General features: G+C 47.6%; 1 long non-coding RNA gene across 1 annotated transcript; it reads right to left on the bottom strand.

Annotated features, from left to right (window-relative positions):
* Positions 1-3,619: 3,619 nt before the first annotated feature.
* LOC123130310 (uncharacterized) lies at positions 3,620-5,627 on the bottom strand. The gene is made up of 3 exons (XR_006463800.1): positions 5,333-5,627; positions 4,099-4,220; positions 3,620-3,817 (listed from the first exon to the last, which is right to left on the bottom strand). It is a non-coding gene; the product is annotated as an uncharacterized lncRNA (long non-coding RNA).
* Between the last annotated feature and the right edge of the window lie 10,039 nt (positions 5,628-15,666).

The raw sequence follows: 15,666 nt of genomic DNA, 5'->3' as shown, positions 1-15,666 counted from the left end.
GCAGTAAAAGAGAGCAGGAGCGAGAGAGTGGGATTGTATCGGAATGAACAAGGGGGTTTTGCTTGCCTGGCACTTCTGAAGATAACATTGGGTCTTCATCAGTGTCAACGATCACATCATCGGTATCACGCCTATCGAGAGGGGACAAATACCGGCAACACAGAAAGGAACACAATCAATGCAATGCACAATATGATGCATGATCATGACATGGCAAAATGAATGTGTTTTGGGCTAATGCAACTAGCAACAGATTAAATGAAGTTGGTTTGAATACAAGATTCAAATTCAAACTCCATATGTGATTATTCAAATGCCATTTAATTGATTTGTGCTAAACAGCATCTATAAGTTGTTCTAACATGCATGAAAATGGTACAGATGGATTCCTTGAATTTTTCTGATAATTTTTCATATATAAATTATTTAATTTGGAGTTACGGTTAATTTTCTATGATTTTTAGAAGTTTTAGGCATTTTCTGGAATTTTCTGAATTAAATTAAATCCAGAAAATACTTATTGCGTCAGCCCCACGTCACAGTGACGTCAGCAGGGTCAACTGGGCGCCTCCAGGTCAAACCTGACCTGTGGGACCCATATGTCAGTGTCACAGGAGTTAATCCCGGTCAAACCCAGCGCTGACTGGGGTTTGACCAGGGGTGGGGCCTACTGTCAGTGGGTCAGTGGCTTAACTAAAAGTAGTTATTAACTTAACCAAAGTTAGCAGGGGCCGGGCCCACCTGTCATGGACCTAGGGGAGGTCAAACCCCTGGTCAGCCGAGGCTAACACGCCGGCGGCTCGTCGCCGGTGAAGCCCGAGACGGCGGAGGGGGTAGGAATTCCTCCTCCGGCGACCAAATGGCCGGCGGAGGGCAGCTACGCGTAGCTGGGAGTCGCCCGCATCCATTTGTGCAAACGGCAGGGGCTGAGGTGGCTCGAGCTCACCGGAACGGGGTCCGCGGCGGCGACCGGAGTTCGGGCCAGCACGGGCACGGGGCTACGCTTAGCGAGCGAGCGAGCTGAGAGGCTGGGCGGGCTCCTGGGAGATCCACGAGCTCGAGGGCGTGCTCGGACGCGAGTTCGGTGACCTGCAACGACGGCGGCGACATCGCCGGCGGAGCCGAGCTCGCGGCTCCGGTGGAATCGAGGCTACAGGGCGCAATCGAAGGAGAAAAGAGGGAGGGGAGGCGTGGGAGCTCACAGCGGTGCCGTAGGGGTGGTTAGCCGGCTCGGGGACGCGACGATGGTGGTGAATTGACGATGAAGATCCTCGGCGGCCGGCGATGGAAACGGCGATGGTGGCGGCGTTGCAGCACGTCCGGGAGGTCCGTAGCTCAACGAGGAGGTGGAGGGGGTTGTGGCGGAGCTCGCAAGCACAGCGAGGGGTCGAGGGGGAGACGGTGGCTGCGGTGGTGCTCGTCGGTGGCGGCGGCTCCGCTCGGGTCCGAGAGGGAGAGAGAAACAGAGGAGGGGGAGAGCTCGGGAGGGAGTGAGGGGCGGTCGGGGAGGCGCGTGGCGTCGTCCGGGCGTCGCTGGGGAGGCCAGGGAGGAAGCAGGAGGTGGCTAGGGGGGGGGAAGCAGGAGGTGGCCGAGGCAGCGTCGGCGAGCGCCACGCCTCGCCTCTGCTCGTCCTCCTGGCAGAGGAGGAAGAGGACAAAGGAGGAGGAGGTGGGCTGGGCCGGCCACTTGGGCCGCCAGGTAAGCCCAGGTGAGATTCCTTCTCTCTCTCTGCTTTCTGTTTTATATTTCTGTTTTCTATTTTGTTCTGTTTTGTTTTAGTTTAGTAAAATACTAAACCATTTTAATAAATTCTGTAGTTTATTATGTGGTTTGCTAAAATATATACAAAGCCACTCACAAACTTCCAGAATTATTTGGAGTCATATTTAATATATATTAAATATAAATCCAAAGAAAATAGTTATTGGATTAATTCAAATGGCCAAAATAAATATCTCTGTGACTCCAGAAATATTGGTTTAAATTTTACCTCTCACCAATATTTCCATGGAATAACAGGAACATTTTCTTGGACTCATTTGAGAAGATTTAATTGTTGGTTGTTTTTAGAGGTTTCTGAGGCTTTGAAAATTCCTCAATTCAATTTCATTTGAATTTAAACATGATGCTCACATGAGGCTAACCTAGAGCAATGCCTGAAGCTAGGGATGTGACAGGCGCCTTGAGGAGAGAGGAGTGGCATGGCACCACGTCGCCTGCAGCCGCCGCTCAGGAGGGGCAGATCGAGCGAATTGAGACGGATGAAAAAAATGAGTGGAGGAGAAGGGGGCAAGAGCAGAGGAGGGAAGGGGAGGAGAAGAGGGGTGACCGGAGCGTCAGTGCGCCACCAACGGGGAGGCCGGAGAGGTGGCGGATTGAACCCTAGCTCGCAGCACCGGATCGAGCGTCGCCGGGATCGGTCGCCTCCTGGCGGCTGGGATCGGGAGGTGAGGAGAGCCCGTGCTTCTGTGTGCTTGAGAACTGCAGGTTGAATATTGGATACGACAGGGGGGTTTTGGAAAACAGCCTGAACGAAACGTTTTTCTCACTTAAGAAAGGACTGCATGTTCAATAAATAAAAAACAAAAAAACTTTTTCACAAAAAACCCGCGACGGTGAACCCGGAGACTCAATCCATGCTTTATTATTATTACTAGCACATATGCCCGTGCGTTGCAACGGGAAATATAATGGTGTATCCATCGAAAGGCCCAACAACATCCGAATGATGCCACCCGGCAACGGCAGGAAGGCGCGCAACGGGCGAGCCTAATTCACGCGAATTCAGGTGGGTGAAATTAGTTAGTGTGGGCCCCACAGTTGAATTAGAGGGGTGATTAGTTAGTGTGGGTCCACCCTTGAATTCATGAGGGGAGAGAAATTAATTAGGGTGAGGAGAGATTTACGTGGCTTCGTCCCCAGATACGCTACAGAGCGTTGCAACGCTTGCAAGCGAGGAAATCTTTTCCCAATTCTACATTAAGAAGCATGCTACAGGTACAATGCTTTTGATAAGATTTTTGTACGTACGATTCTGATCTTAAAAGGCCCCCTAATTTTCAAATCTTAAAGGCATTGTAGAGCGTTGCAACACTTGCAAGCGAGGAAATCTTTTCCCAATTCTACATTAAGAAGCATGCTACAGGTACAATGCTTTTGATAAGATTTTTGTACGTATGATTCTGATCTTAAAAGGCCCCCTAATTTTCAAATCTTAAAGGCATTGTTTGTAAGTTGTCATGGAAAAAATCTCGCTAAAAGGGTTCTGTTAGACCATCTCCAGTACATTAGAAATAACGAATTATAATTCCTTCGCCTAGTTAGTTACACATACAATACTTTTGATACAATTTTTGTACGATAATTCTGACCCTAAAGGACCCCCTAATTTTCAAATCTTAAAGGCATTTCTTTCTTGTCAAACTCTCCTTCCTTATTTATGTATATTCATCATGCCCTCGTATTATAATTCCTTCGCAACATATTATTATCTCATTTTTTAAAGGAACTCTCCTTCCTTATTTCAGCCCACGTAATATCTTTGAAAGGTTATTCTCTCCTTCTTTTTTTAGGAGCTCACCTTCCTTATTTTTGTCCAAGGATCACACGCTGGTATTATATTAAATTAAGACGAATGAGCAGCAACCACTCTTCAGTATCGAGTACAAGAATGGAATCATTTCTTCTGAAGGAACTACAAAAGAATGGTGTGCAGGAGCTTACTTCAGAATAACATCTCTGGTATCATCTCCACTGAGAATAGTCATCTATATATTGAGCTTCCTCGAGGACCCTTCGCAAGACTCGTTGTACTTTCTAAAATATTAAAGGCATGTGATGACTTGCAGAAGTGTTAATATGAACACAAAATACAAAATACCAAGCATTTTACCCAAAGCAACCAAAAGAATACATTTGGAGAAATTTACTCAGTTCCCAGGTTAATACGAACCAATACATTTGGAGAAATTTACTCAGTTCCCATGTTAATACGAGCCAACAAAAAAGCCTATGTTATACATGCGTAACTGGAATCACGTGACTCATGTTTCACTAATCAGGCAAACGTAAAGGTCAATAAAGAGGGAGAAGGATACCTTGCTGGAGCAAAAGCAGTGATAACCTGAACAAGACTCCATTAGCTTCTCTGCATGCTGTTTGTACAGTGAAAAGCGCTCCGAGTGGCCGTAAGGGCTGGAATTTGATGCAAGGTACGGACCTGGACACGGAATGAATATGAGCCTCTACATCCTCCACCAGTTCATAGAAACAACCAAGCAACTCCACCATTCTTTGCAAATCATGCTCCGTGGCGGAAGGAACATGCCAATATCGAGCGGCAATAGATTGCTAAATAAATGTTCAGCCATGGTAAGCACCTTCGTTCCAGTCAAGGCGATGGTAAGAGGAACATGGTGAATGACTAATATGAGACAAATCATAAACGTTACGCAGCCATACCATGGATGTAGACCATCAATTAACTGTGACAGTTATAAGGCTATCACCCAAACAATCATGCACTTACCTCTGGCTGTGACAAACCAGTGGTGCTGGTTTTTTCATTGCATGAAGAAAAAAAAAAAAAGAGAGGTTCAGAACCTCCTAATTGCAAGTTGAAATATGTATCTAATTGGAAAATACTGACCCAAAAATATCCATTGTCCTCCTGCCTATTTAATGTTGTTCCACGAAATCACATTATTTCTGTTCCCAACCCGTACGTCTTCAAATATACATCATTTTTGTTCCTTGAAACTTCAGAATAATATAACCATGCAGACTGAACAATGCTGCTCTATACACCAGATTTCTGAAGATGCAAGTAAATTGAGAAAGAAATAACAGAATCCCCTTGTTATTAAGGTTCAGTACGCACTTGAGATAAATTACACTCCTGAACTTATGTCCCACCAGGAAGTTTCAGAAGTTCCTAAGATGGTATGCTCAGATCTTGGAGAAATACGGACAAATACTATGCAGATTCAATTTCCAAATTTCAATGCAGAAGAAGAATGCATCATCTACCAAGGACCAGGAAGCAACACTAAATATAGCATGGTATTATTCACTTCTTTTTGTTGCCAATGAACACTAAATTGTTCACTTGTTAATACAAGACTGCAACCACTACGTAGCCCTGTACATCCACCAAATACATTAATTAGTTTCCCGTGGACAACAAATCTTAAACAATACTCGATGTTTCCACGAAAGGCTTGCTAGGGGTTGTCGTGTGACTGTCAAAAACTGAGCATAATTGATTATGAAGAGATGCTTGATGGTAAAGAATCAAAGTAGATTGCTACCTAGTGAGGAAAATTCTCTCACCTCGTACACATCGCGGTTATCTCTGGCCATCAGCAGCTAGCGCCCCAGGTGCAGATGCACTTCCATAATCCATATTGCAGGTGAGGAATCGCAGAATCTAGCATCCAGGGCAAGCCCAAGGCTTCTCCAGCGAAGCACAGAGGAGGAGAGGCGGCAAGGGATCCAATGGATCCGTGGAGAGCATGTGCCTCTAGATGGGTGCGCCGGGCGGGGTGGCAGGCCTCGAGATCCTTTGCGATGGATTCAATGCGCGACCGGGATCCCCGGTGACGCCAAGAGCGGCTTGGACAGCGGTGGGGGCGGAGGCAAAGGGCGGCACAAGGACGGCGCAAGGACGGCGGTGGTGGCGGCGCAGACGGTGGTGTGGGCGGCGGCAAAGGGCGGTTGCGCGGACGGCGGTGGTGACGGCGGCGGCAAAGGGCGGCGGCGCGGACGGCGGTGGTGGCGGCGGCGTGGACGGTGGTGGGGTGGAGGCAAAGGGCGGCGGCGCAGACCCGAACTACTTCTCCCCCGCGCATCCACTCCCGGCCGCCGCGGCCGCTTGCATCTCGGCGAGCGAGCGATGAATTGGGTGGTGTTCTGCGGGCGATGGCAAGAGCAGGGGAGGAGGCAGAGGATTGGTTTGGTTTAATAGAGTTTTTTTTTGTAAAAACGAAGCGTTTTCAAGGTTTCACTTTAAAAAGGGACCGCGGGTTGATTGCATAAAAACCACAGGGACCTTTTTGTAAAAGCGCCGCGACGGTGAACCCGGAGACCCAATCCGTGCTTTATTATTAGGGAGAGACTAGTACAAATGCCCGTGCGTTGCACCGGGCGAAAAATAAAATATAACTTGTTCCACGTGCCCCTGTTTTTCTAAACAATAAGATTACAGTAAGTATTTCTTTTTCTATGATGAAATTTAGACGTATCCTAACAATATTTGCCATTACCTATTTCAGCTCCGCACTTTCATTTCATCCGAAAAACACGAATTTTTATCAATCAATTTTATGGCGAAGTTTTTTAAATATTAAATTTTATTTCTAATTGTTTTGCACTGTTTTTTGGGCTTGGTCCATTGCCATTTGGCCCATGTACTGAGTCCAGCCCAAACTGTAGCCACGCCAACCGAGCTCCTCGTCTCGTGAAAACGTATCCCCATTCCCCAATCTGTTGAAGGCGACGGCGGCAAGCATCCCTCCCCTCCCCTCCGGCCGGCTCTCTCGGCCTCTCCCTCCCCTGCCCTCTGCCTTTGGCCCTCCCCTCCGCCTCCAGCCCTCTTGGTCTCTCCTCCTCCGGATTCCCCGGCCCCCCTGTAGGCGCCCAGCGCCCTCCATGGCTGACGGCATCCAAAAGCTTCAGTTTTTCTTGCACTCTGAGTACTCATTGTAACACAGCAGTTATTATAGAAAAGCTTGAAAAACTACTAATAACAATATGTCATATTACACAATCAGTGAAAAAGTCAACCTACTCAATTTTATTAGATACAAATTTTATACATTCACAAAATAATATTTGAGAAGTCTTGCTTTAAAACACAAAGGCGTCACCTAGTTGTCAATAATGCTTTCTGGCTTATCCATCCAATCTAACACACAAGCAGTAGCTTCATCCGAAGGCAGCCAAGAGCAGCAGGAGCAGTTAGGCGAATCAGCGGCAAGGTCGGAGAGCCTCTTTTGGTTGCAGAGTTATGGAGCTTCCGAAAATTCAGAAGAATTTCACTGATCAATAAAAAGAGCAAGTAAATGTTCATACAATTTTCTTCTGTCGTTAACTTGGAGAAAATATAGCACCAAAATATCTTCCATCGTTAACACACTAACAATTAATAAATGTTAAGATACTCACCAAAATATATTGCAGAAAGTCTTTCATCTAGTGGAGCTAGATAAATTTCTATGAAATCTTACTTCGGCATCTTCAACTTTGGAAAGAACAGCTGGTTTTATACCTGATAAAAAAGAACCATTGGACGAAGATGGTACTTTGTGGACTACCAAGCACTTGGGAATTTTCTTGTATAATAACAATGGTTTGCCTTGGCGTTTACTGTACAAATATTCATGTGACATTATTTTAGGCATGCACATCACAAATGAATATATGTCCACAAACTAATGATAATGGGCAGTGAAGATTCTTGGTGCCATAAACTCTAATGTGCATGCATTTTGACACAATGGTTGTTAGTACATGACTCCCTGAAAATTTAAAAGAAAAGTAAGATGTGCGTGTGTCTTATCCTTGCAAGTATTTCTACTGTAAACAGAAAAGGTATATTTTCACATATTTGTAGCCGTTGGAAAATCAGAACGTCACATCTATGTTAAGTTTAATCGCTGGCTCCTAACTGTGAAGATATTCCAACCCTGTCGATGTTTGTTCTTGTCCTCATCAATCCATGAGGCAAACAACTTCTGAATGTGTTATCTTGTGCCAAAGAAAACAGCTAACTTGTCCTCCTCAATTCATGAGGTAAGAAACTTCTGAATCTTCGTGTGGCTGAACGTCATCAACAGCAGGATCTCCATATTTAGTTGTGTCATATTCTGTGAGGAACCCATGACAGAATCTTCAATCGATGTTTAACTTATGCCACCTCCCCACCACACCAGCCAAGTCTCCCTCCTGTGAGGTGGTAGCTGTCCTCCACATTCGTGGTCCTGCTCGTCCTCTCACTTGCTTCTGATAAAGGCTTGAGCCTGTGACTCCTCTGAGAAATTCTCTCAAGCACATAGCAGACATTGTGGTGGTGTGCGTAACCTATAACTGGGATGGAGAAGGCCGTGACATAGGAGTCGCTGGTGAGGCTGCAGAGCATGAAGACGTCCTTCCATCGGCACGGACAGGGGCGGCAGGGCACTTGTTAGTGGAGGCCACATTGACGACGGCGAGCTCCTAGCAGTCCCAACGAAGGCTACGACATCCTCCCGGTGAGCCCCAACGAATAGACGAGGTCAGCCATGTGGTCGAGCGTGGTGCAGTGAGGTCGACGGCTGAAGTCTCAACGGCAGCAACGCATGATGGCCGAGAAGCGACGTGGGACTCCGGAGGCGGGTGTCCATGGCAACGGCGGCGGCCACCTCCAGCATCGCAACGGCGAGCCCTCCAACGGCGCCGGTGGTGCTGGAGGGAGTCGGGGTCATAGGTATTCAGGAGATTCCCGTGTTTCCGTGCAGAAAGCGAGCGAGCGCGGCGGCCGCGCGGCCAGAGCCTCCGCATCCATGTCGCCTTAACCCTCGGCCGGGTCTGACGCACACCGATTCTTACGCTACCCCACCTCCCACATCCTCCTCCTCCTCCCGGTTGTTGCCCATGGCGGCGAGGAGCCTGTTGAGCAGCCCGTCGCGGTCGGCGGCGCGCGCTCGAGCCGGCCTGCGCGGGCACGGAGTGCGGAGGATTCGGACGGTGCCGGAAGGACGGCGCGGCGGAGAGGAGACCACTGTGCGTGGAGGACGGCACGGCCGGGCCAGCGGCGGGGAGGCGCCATGTTGGACACCAACAGCGACACGGTGGTGAAAACGCCGAGCACACGCCCACGAACACTCTTTTCTGGTCGCCGTGCATGTCATTTTTCCTTCGCCTCCACTATAAAGGCCCATACGAATCATTTTCTGGTCGCCATGCATCTCCGGGCCCAATTAGAAATAACGTGCGCTGATGGCCCAATCAAAATAGCGTGCGATGGAGATAGAAAATTAACCTACGAGAAACGTACGGGTTAAAAATAACGTTCCATTAGTACCACCTCGCTTATATGTTTAAATTCAAACTAAAAGCGTAAATTCAAGGGAAGAAGCGTATTATGACGGTGAACCCGGAGACCCAATCCGTACTTTATTATTAGGGAGAGACTAGCACAAATGCCCGTGCGTTGCAACGGGAGAAAACTGAATGTTATATCTGAGCATAGTGCATCATGGGCATTTTTTGTCAAACGCAACTTGTTTGCAACGTGATAAAAAGTTGACATGTAAGAGTACACTTAGATGCATCCGCGTCCATACTTTCTATATTTTCATGGACCGAGTTGATTTAGCCAGTGCATGCACGTAGGAGCAGTTGCAACATCCCTCAAAAAAAAGAAAGGAGCAGCTGCAACAGGCATTCAATCCCCACCCCACCCCGAGAGAGATCCTTTTGAGGAGTACGTGCCTCACCGCCTTCATCTTTCTCCTCCCATGACCTTATCCACATCCATCACGGCTCATCCTCTCTTCTCCATGACTCCATCATCCAGCGCCCACACGAGTTGGCCCGCCTGTTCCAGCCGTACACCCACTACTCCGTTCTCTTCGCCGACCGTTCCAGCGCACGCACGGCTCCATCCTCTTTCTCCAATCTCCTTCTCTAGCCCCGCACGGCTCTATCCTATCTTCTCAAATCTCCTCATCCGCGCCGGTGATGCGCCACTGTCCACCATCCCCTCTTCTCCACCTTCTCCAGCCCCTCACGGCTCCATCTCCATCCTCTCTGCTCCAATCTCCTCATCCGCGCCGGCGATGCGCCACTGTCCACCATCCTCTCGATGCGCCACTGTCTTTGTGGAAGGCTCGTTCTATCTGATCTTAGATAATCAATTGAACGATGTGGGAAAAGGCTTGTCGATTTCTCACGCCGACGTGCCGCGCGCAGCCCGTGCGCGCACAGCCACAACCGCCATGGCTGATGGCCTTCAGAGCATCGCCGCGGATCTTCTCCTCTATCACTGCTCGCCTTCGTTCGTCGGAGCCCCAAGCACCACCTCCGTGGTACCTCCTACCGCGCGCCCCCTGCCACTCCTTCTACTCCGTCGTGGGGCTTCCTGCCGCGCCCCCTGATGCTCCTTCTACTCCGGCGTGGGGTCTCCTACCGCTCCCCCCGGCGCCCCTTCTACTCCGCCGCGGCTGTAGCCATCCGCCGGCAGGGGCGCTCCCTTCACTTCTCCTGCTCCGCCGCAGCTGTAGTCGTCCGCCGGCAAGGGCGCGCCCTTCACTTCTCCTGATCCGCCGCGTCTACAAAGGGAGCGGGCATCTGGATAAAACGAAACAGGATTCGCGGGTTATGACGGTGAACCCGGAGACCCAATCCGTGCTTTATTATTAGGGAGAGATAAATATCAAGCCAATAAAAACAATTTATGCACTCTTCACAGGAGAACGCATGCCTCTCTCAGCCCCAAGGATGAAGCAATGCAGAAATGTATGTTGTTCCTTTTTTTCCTTTCTTTTAGCTGAAAACACAGGCAAACTTAATACTACAATCAATAGATAATTCCATTAACTAAAAGATGATAAGATTGATGAAATAACCATGTGTTGTTGGGTTCTTAACAGTTCATATGAAACACATAGTACATGTTTATCTAATCTAGAATCGATTAGAAGAACAAAATGCCTTGATAACAACATTTGTCAAATTCTCAGGAGAGGAGGGAGACAGAGCCTACGTGTAGTTAATTGTGGTGAGAACATATGTATACAATTGCAAAGCTGCTTGGAGCTGATCAACTCTGCTACTGCCGTGTCTACCACTTAATCACATTGGACCTGGGTACCCCGCCGTGGTCAGGAGAATCACTTGGACGTTTGCTGTGGTGTACTTGTCAGGCATCAGCTTCTCCTGAATTGCATCAGACTCAGGTACCTCGCCGCTGACAGATCTTGCCTAAAATACACAGCTTCTAGAATTCATTGTTTGGGCTATGGGAATAGCTCTAGAAAAATTTCAGTAAATATGGCTTAACCCTAATGATGGAAGCGTAGGAACCTGCCAATATTTCTTTGATATCGAATAAAGCACAAACAATGTTTCCCTAGAACATAAGCACATTCCATCTAAATGTGCGTGTACACATACACGATACATGTCGAATGCTCCCTCAGTTCACTGAAGAACTCCTTTGTTCCTTGTGACTCGGCTCATACGACCATTTTTCAACTTTGCCCGCACAAGTCAGACCAGAGCCTGAGCACTCATAAAACAAGCGCCTTTTTTAGCTCCTTGGCATAGTATATCTTCACGTTGCCATAGAGTGGTATGTGTAAACATAATAGGAAGCATCAGGAGGATATTAGGATAGTTTCCAAGAACATAAGTTAAATGAGATAAGCAGGTTTACCTATGTCCTATAGCACAACTTGGCTTCTAAATTTTCTCTCACCAGAACACCGGAAAGCAAGTCAGTAGTAGAGTATTCTTCTTGGAAGCTTCAGATTGTGTTCAGAAAGCTCATCCAAAGAAGAGACCAATAAGAACCTGAAGAAAAGAATAGTGGTCAAATGAATTATATAAGTGTCTCACTTGCATTGCTTCCTTCCCTTCAAGCCTTAGAAAACAACTCACTCTTGAATGTCCTACGCGAAATGAAGCTAGTTACCTATTTCTAATATAACTTCAAGAAGAAAAGCTACTAAGATGTCCTATAGGAGAATAAATGATATAACAGGCGTTCCTCATAGCTCAAACACATAATTCAGATATTTTCTTCTTCCTCTGAGACGGAGCAGGAAAGAAAGAAATACACTATACATTCTTCACGAAATAAATAATGTTGAAACTGACTAAGCTCGTTTCAGTTAGTGGCAAGCACAGGCAAATGCATATATACATCTATGGAGCTTATTCTGAAAAGCACATACTTCCTTTTAGGCACAAAAATAAGCACCTGTTGAGCAGGAACCGCAACACAACATAGAGCAAAATAATTCTGCTATGTTTTTCAGATCGTAAGCTTCAGAACCAAATTCCTTTTCACTGAAACGCTCCAGCAAGAGAAATTCCATACCGCAGGGGGTTGAGAGCGGGTCTGCAGCAGACGGTGCTGGCGATGTGCAGCCACGGTGCTGCATAGGCGAGATGGGGGAGACGCGGGAGGAGGCGCAGGGGATGGCGACAGGGAGCTGCGCACGAGGCCGGTCATGGCGGCGGTCAACCGTCGTTACCGCAGCTCCGCAGAAGGCGTCCATGGGGGCTCAGGAGGTGCATGTGGGCAGTCCAGGAGGAGTGGAGCGGAATGAGGAGGTTGAAGAGGAGGCGCAACGCTCATGCCACGGACGACCGGTGACGGACCGGAGCTGGGCGGAAGGAGATGGCCACGGATCGGGGCGAGTTTGGGCGGTCGCTGCTGAACAGGGGGCGGAGAGAGGAGGAGAACAGAGAGGAAAGAGGAGGCAGGCGGGCTGAGGGGAGATCGCCGGCGTGGCCCTCGTCGACTGCGAGAGGCGCGGAACCGGGTGGTCGGGCGCGGTCATCTCTGGCGGATGGCGGCGCAGAGGGGAAAATTGGGGGTGAATTACCTGGCGAATCGTTTTTTACTCGGCGGACTGCGGGTTAGATACACCAAAACCTAGGGACTTTTTTGCAAAACGTGCGCGACGGTGAATCCGGAGACCCAATCCGTGCTTTATTATTGTAGCAAACATGTTCGTGCGTTGCAACGGATCATAAAAATTCTAGTAGTTCAACAACAGTTCTCTCTCCCTTCTCCCTTCTCCCTTGCCGCCACCAGAGGGTGCGGCCAGGCAAAGCCCGGCCCACGCTGGTGTTGGCAAGGTTCATTTCTCTTCACTTGGCAGTCGGCGACATGGGATGTGGCAGGGCGGCGTCCTTCTGCCCGTGGTGGGCGTTTGTCGGATCGGTCGGCCAGATTTCCTTGGCTGCTTGGGCAGAAGGTCCCAGTGGACGACGGTCGTGGCGTGAGGTGGTTCCCGGTGCCCCTCTCGTCAGATCTGAGGCGGACTATCGTAGCATGCGGTTCTCTTCATCGGCTGCTCCAGATCTCCGGCGTCCGTGCTCGAAGGTGTTGGTGGATGGCCTGATTGGTGACGGGGTGGAAGCTTGTCCAGGGGAAATTTCTGGCCGACAGCGGCGGCCACGTCGTCGATGGCACTCTGGGCGTTATTCCCTTTCCTGGTGGCAACGGTGAGGTCAACTTCGATCCTCCCTACTCCCTAGTTCCCCATGAATGAGCGGCGGCGGCGCCATGGCGTCATCACCTCCTTGGAGGCTCCGTCTTGGGCATTAGATGGAGGGTGTGCGCGGTGAGCATGGATGGTTCCCGGTGCCAGAGTTGGTGCGGTGTGGCATCTACCGCATCAACGACGGTGGATCTCGGCGGTGTGGCGCAACGGGGTCTCAACGTTGGACATATGTTGATTGATGCGCTCAGGGTGGAGGCGATGTCTGGCGTCATGGTGGCGTCGACGGTAGTTGTACATGGCAAGGTCAATGCATGAATCTCTCCAGAAGTTGGGACGACAGAAAATGGCGGCGGCGGATCTGGAGCGTGCGCATCCGATGCACGGTGTGGATCTGCTAGACCGATTGGTGATCTCGGCTTGCCGTGGGGCGGCTTGATAAGACTACCGGATTAGATGATGTGCATTCATGCATGATCAGGGCACATCATCAAGCTAGTAGGTGTAGTGACGTAGTTCGTCAGGATGATGGCTTGGTGTTAATTAATGAATTCATTCTTGACTCTGTTGAATAATGTAATAAATATGATTGTGTGCATCGCTTGATAAAGAGTCCAGGGTATTTTTATTTTAAAAACACACACATAGTAGTATATATACAGCACATAAGCTAGCCTAATCTGGTACTAATCCAATACGATGATTGCACCCTATAGGAGCAGCACACGGCACCAGCGTTAGGATTGATGGGCTGTCTTTTGTGCGTGGGCGTAGGCCCACCCATGGGGCTAGACAGGCCCAGTCGAGGATGTGCCGGAAACGGATCGAGCGAAGAAGCCAGCCGCTGTCAACGTACGATATTTCTTTAAGCGATCGTGCAATGTAAGATTAGTACCACCTCGTTTATATTATGATTTTGTCCATACAAATTATAAAAGTGTATTATGAGATGAGAAGAAAGTGCATTGTGACGGTGAACCCGGAGACCCAATCCGTGCTTTATTATTAGGGAGAGATTATATAATATATATATAATATAATATATATATATAAATAATATATATATTATATATATATATAGGAAAATGGTTGTGTACTCCTGGGAGTACGTACTCCCGCTCCTCATATACCACATAGATGAATCTTTTATATCTTTTTATTATTTTTAATATACTTCATTGGTAATTATTATATACCCCAAAATGAGTTTCATGAAAAAATTCATGTGAGTCTATGTATTTTTAAATATTTATGTATATACTGATGTGTTTGTACGTGAAAAGGTATATTACAAAAAGTACGTCGCAGATGATATTTTTTCAACTAAACTCATATTGGGGTATCTTAGAATATTTAATGAAATATATTGAGAAGTCCTATATAAAACAGTCTTGCGGATGATAAAACAAACTTCACATTGATATTGGACCTTTGGTGAATATAGTAATACAGTACTCTATTCTTTTTCATGTCTAAACTTATGATAATCTGGGTCTGCCAACAGCAGGCTAAAATTTTCTAACATTCTGAGGAAAGAAGTTCGACTCCCAGAATGGCACAATACATAGACATGTCCTGGTACTTGTGTACACGTTTTTTTTTGAGAAAAACACAAAACTTGTCTCCATGTTTTGTTAGAAAGAATGTGTTTTCTTACTTTTGTACAAGCCATTGTTGAGAGAAAGCAACTTGTGAATTCCCATGGGCTCAAAGCAAATATATATGTGGTGGCATATAGAGTATGTAACACAATCGCATTAGAGAGAGTCCCGGGTGAGAGCTAGAACTAGTGGTCCTAATACAATCGCACGATTCAGCTTTCACGCTAGTTTTACTTACTGACCTCCGGATCAGCCACTACTTTTAGCTGTAGTGAAATCCACTTATGTAGGTAGTTGAAAATTCTGACGTATATATGAACCTGGGAGGCTGGCACGTTTGGTTACTTCTCGATTGAACTTCTTGAATGTGTCTCCAGCTAGCTCAAGAAGCATCATAATAGAGTGATTTGCAAATTGGCAAAAGAAGACCGTCCTTGGTTAAAATAGATACTCATTAATCTGCATTTTTTTAGCAAAAATGTGCAGAGTATATAAGAAGATAGGTTGCTGATCATTTGTTTTGTATGTAAAGTGGCACTAGCCATGACTTAAGTTTGTTCCTAGAGTGTTGGATAATAGTGATTAGCAAAAAATTAGAACTACTAATTATAAACTTGGCAATAGGGTAGTATAGTACGTATCACCTATATCTCTAACTTTCCCAATCACTAATACTAATAGGCGTGTTCGGGAACCCTCCACAACCTCAAACTCCTCGATTCCACAGCCCCAAACCAGCAGCCAACTTCTCGATAAAAATCCTGGAGTCTAGCGATCGTTCGGCAGCGCAGCTTCTTCGCTCGATCGACCCTTGCAGGCCAGAAGCCCATTTAGGCTCATTGTTGCCCAG

This window comes from Triticum aestivum, chromosome 6A (genome assembly GCF_018294505.1).
Source record: "Triticum aestivum cultivar Chinese Spring chromosome 6A, IWGSC CS RefSeq v2.1, whole genome shotgun sequence".
Classification (NCBI taxonomy): domain Eukaryota; kingdom Viridiplantae; phylum Streptophyta; class Magnoliopsida; order Poales; family Poaceae; genus Triticum; species Triticum aestivum.
Note: the sequence above shows the minus strand (reverse complement) of the source record. Positions and strands in the feature narration are given on the sequence as shown.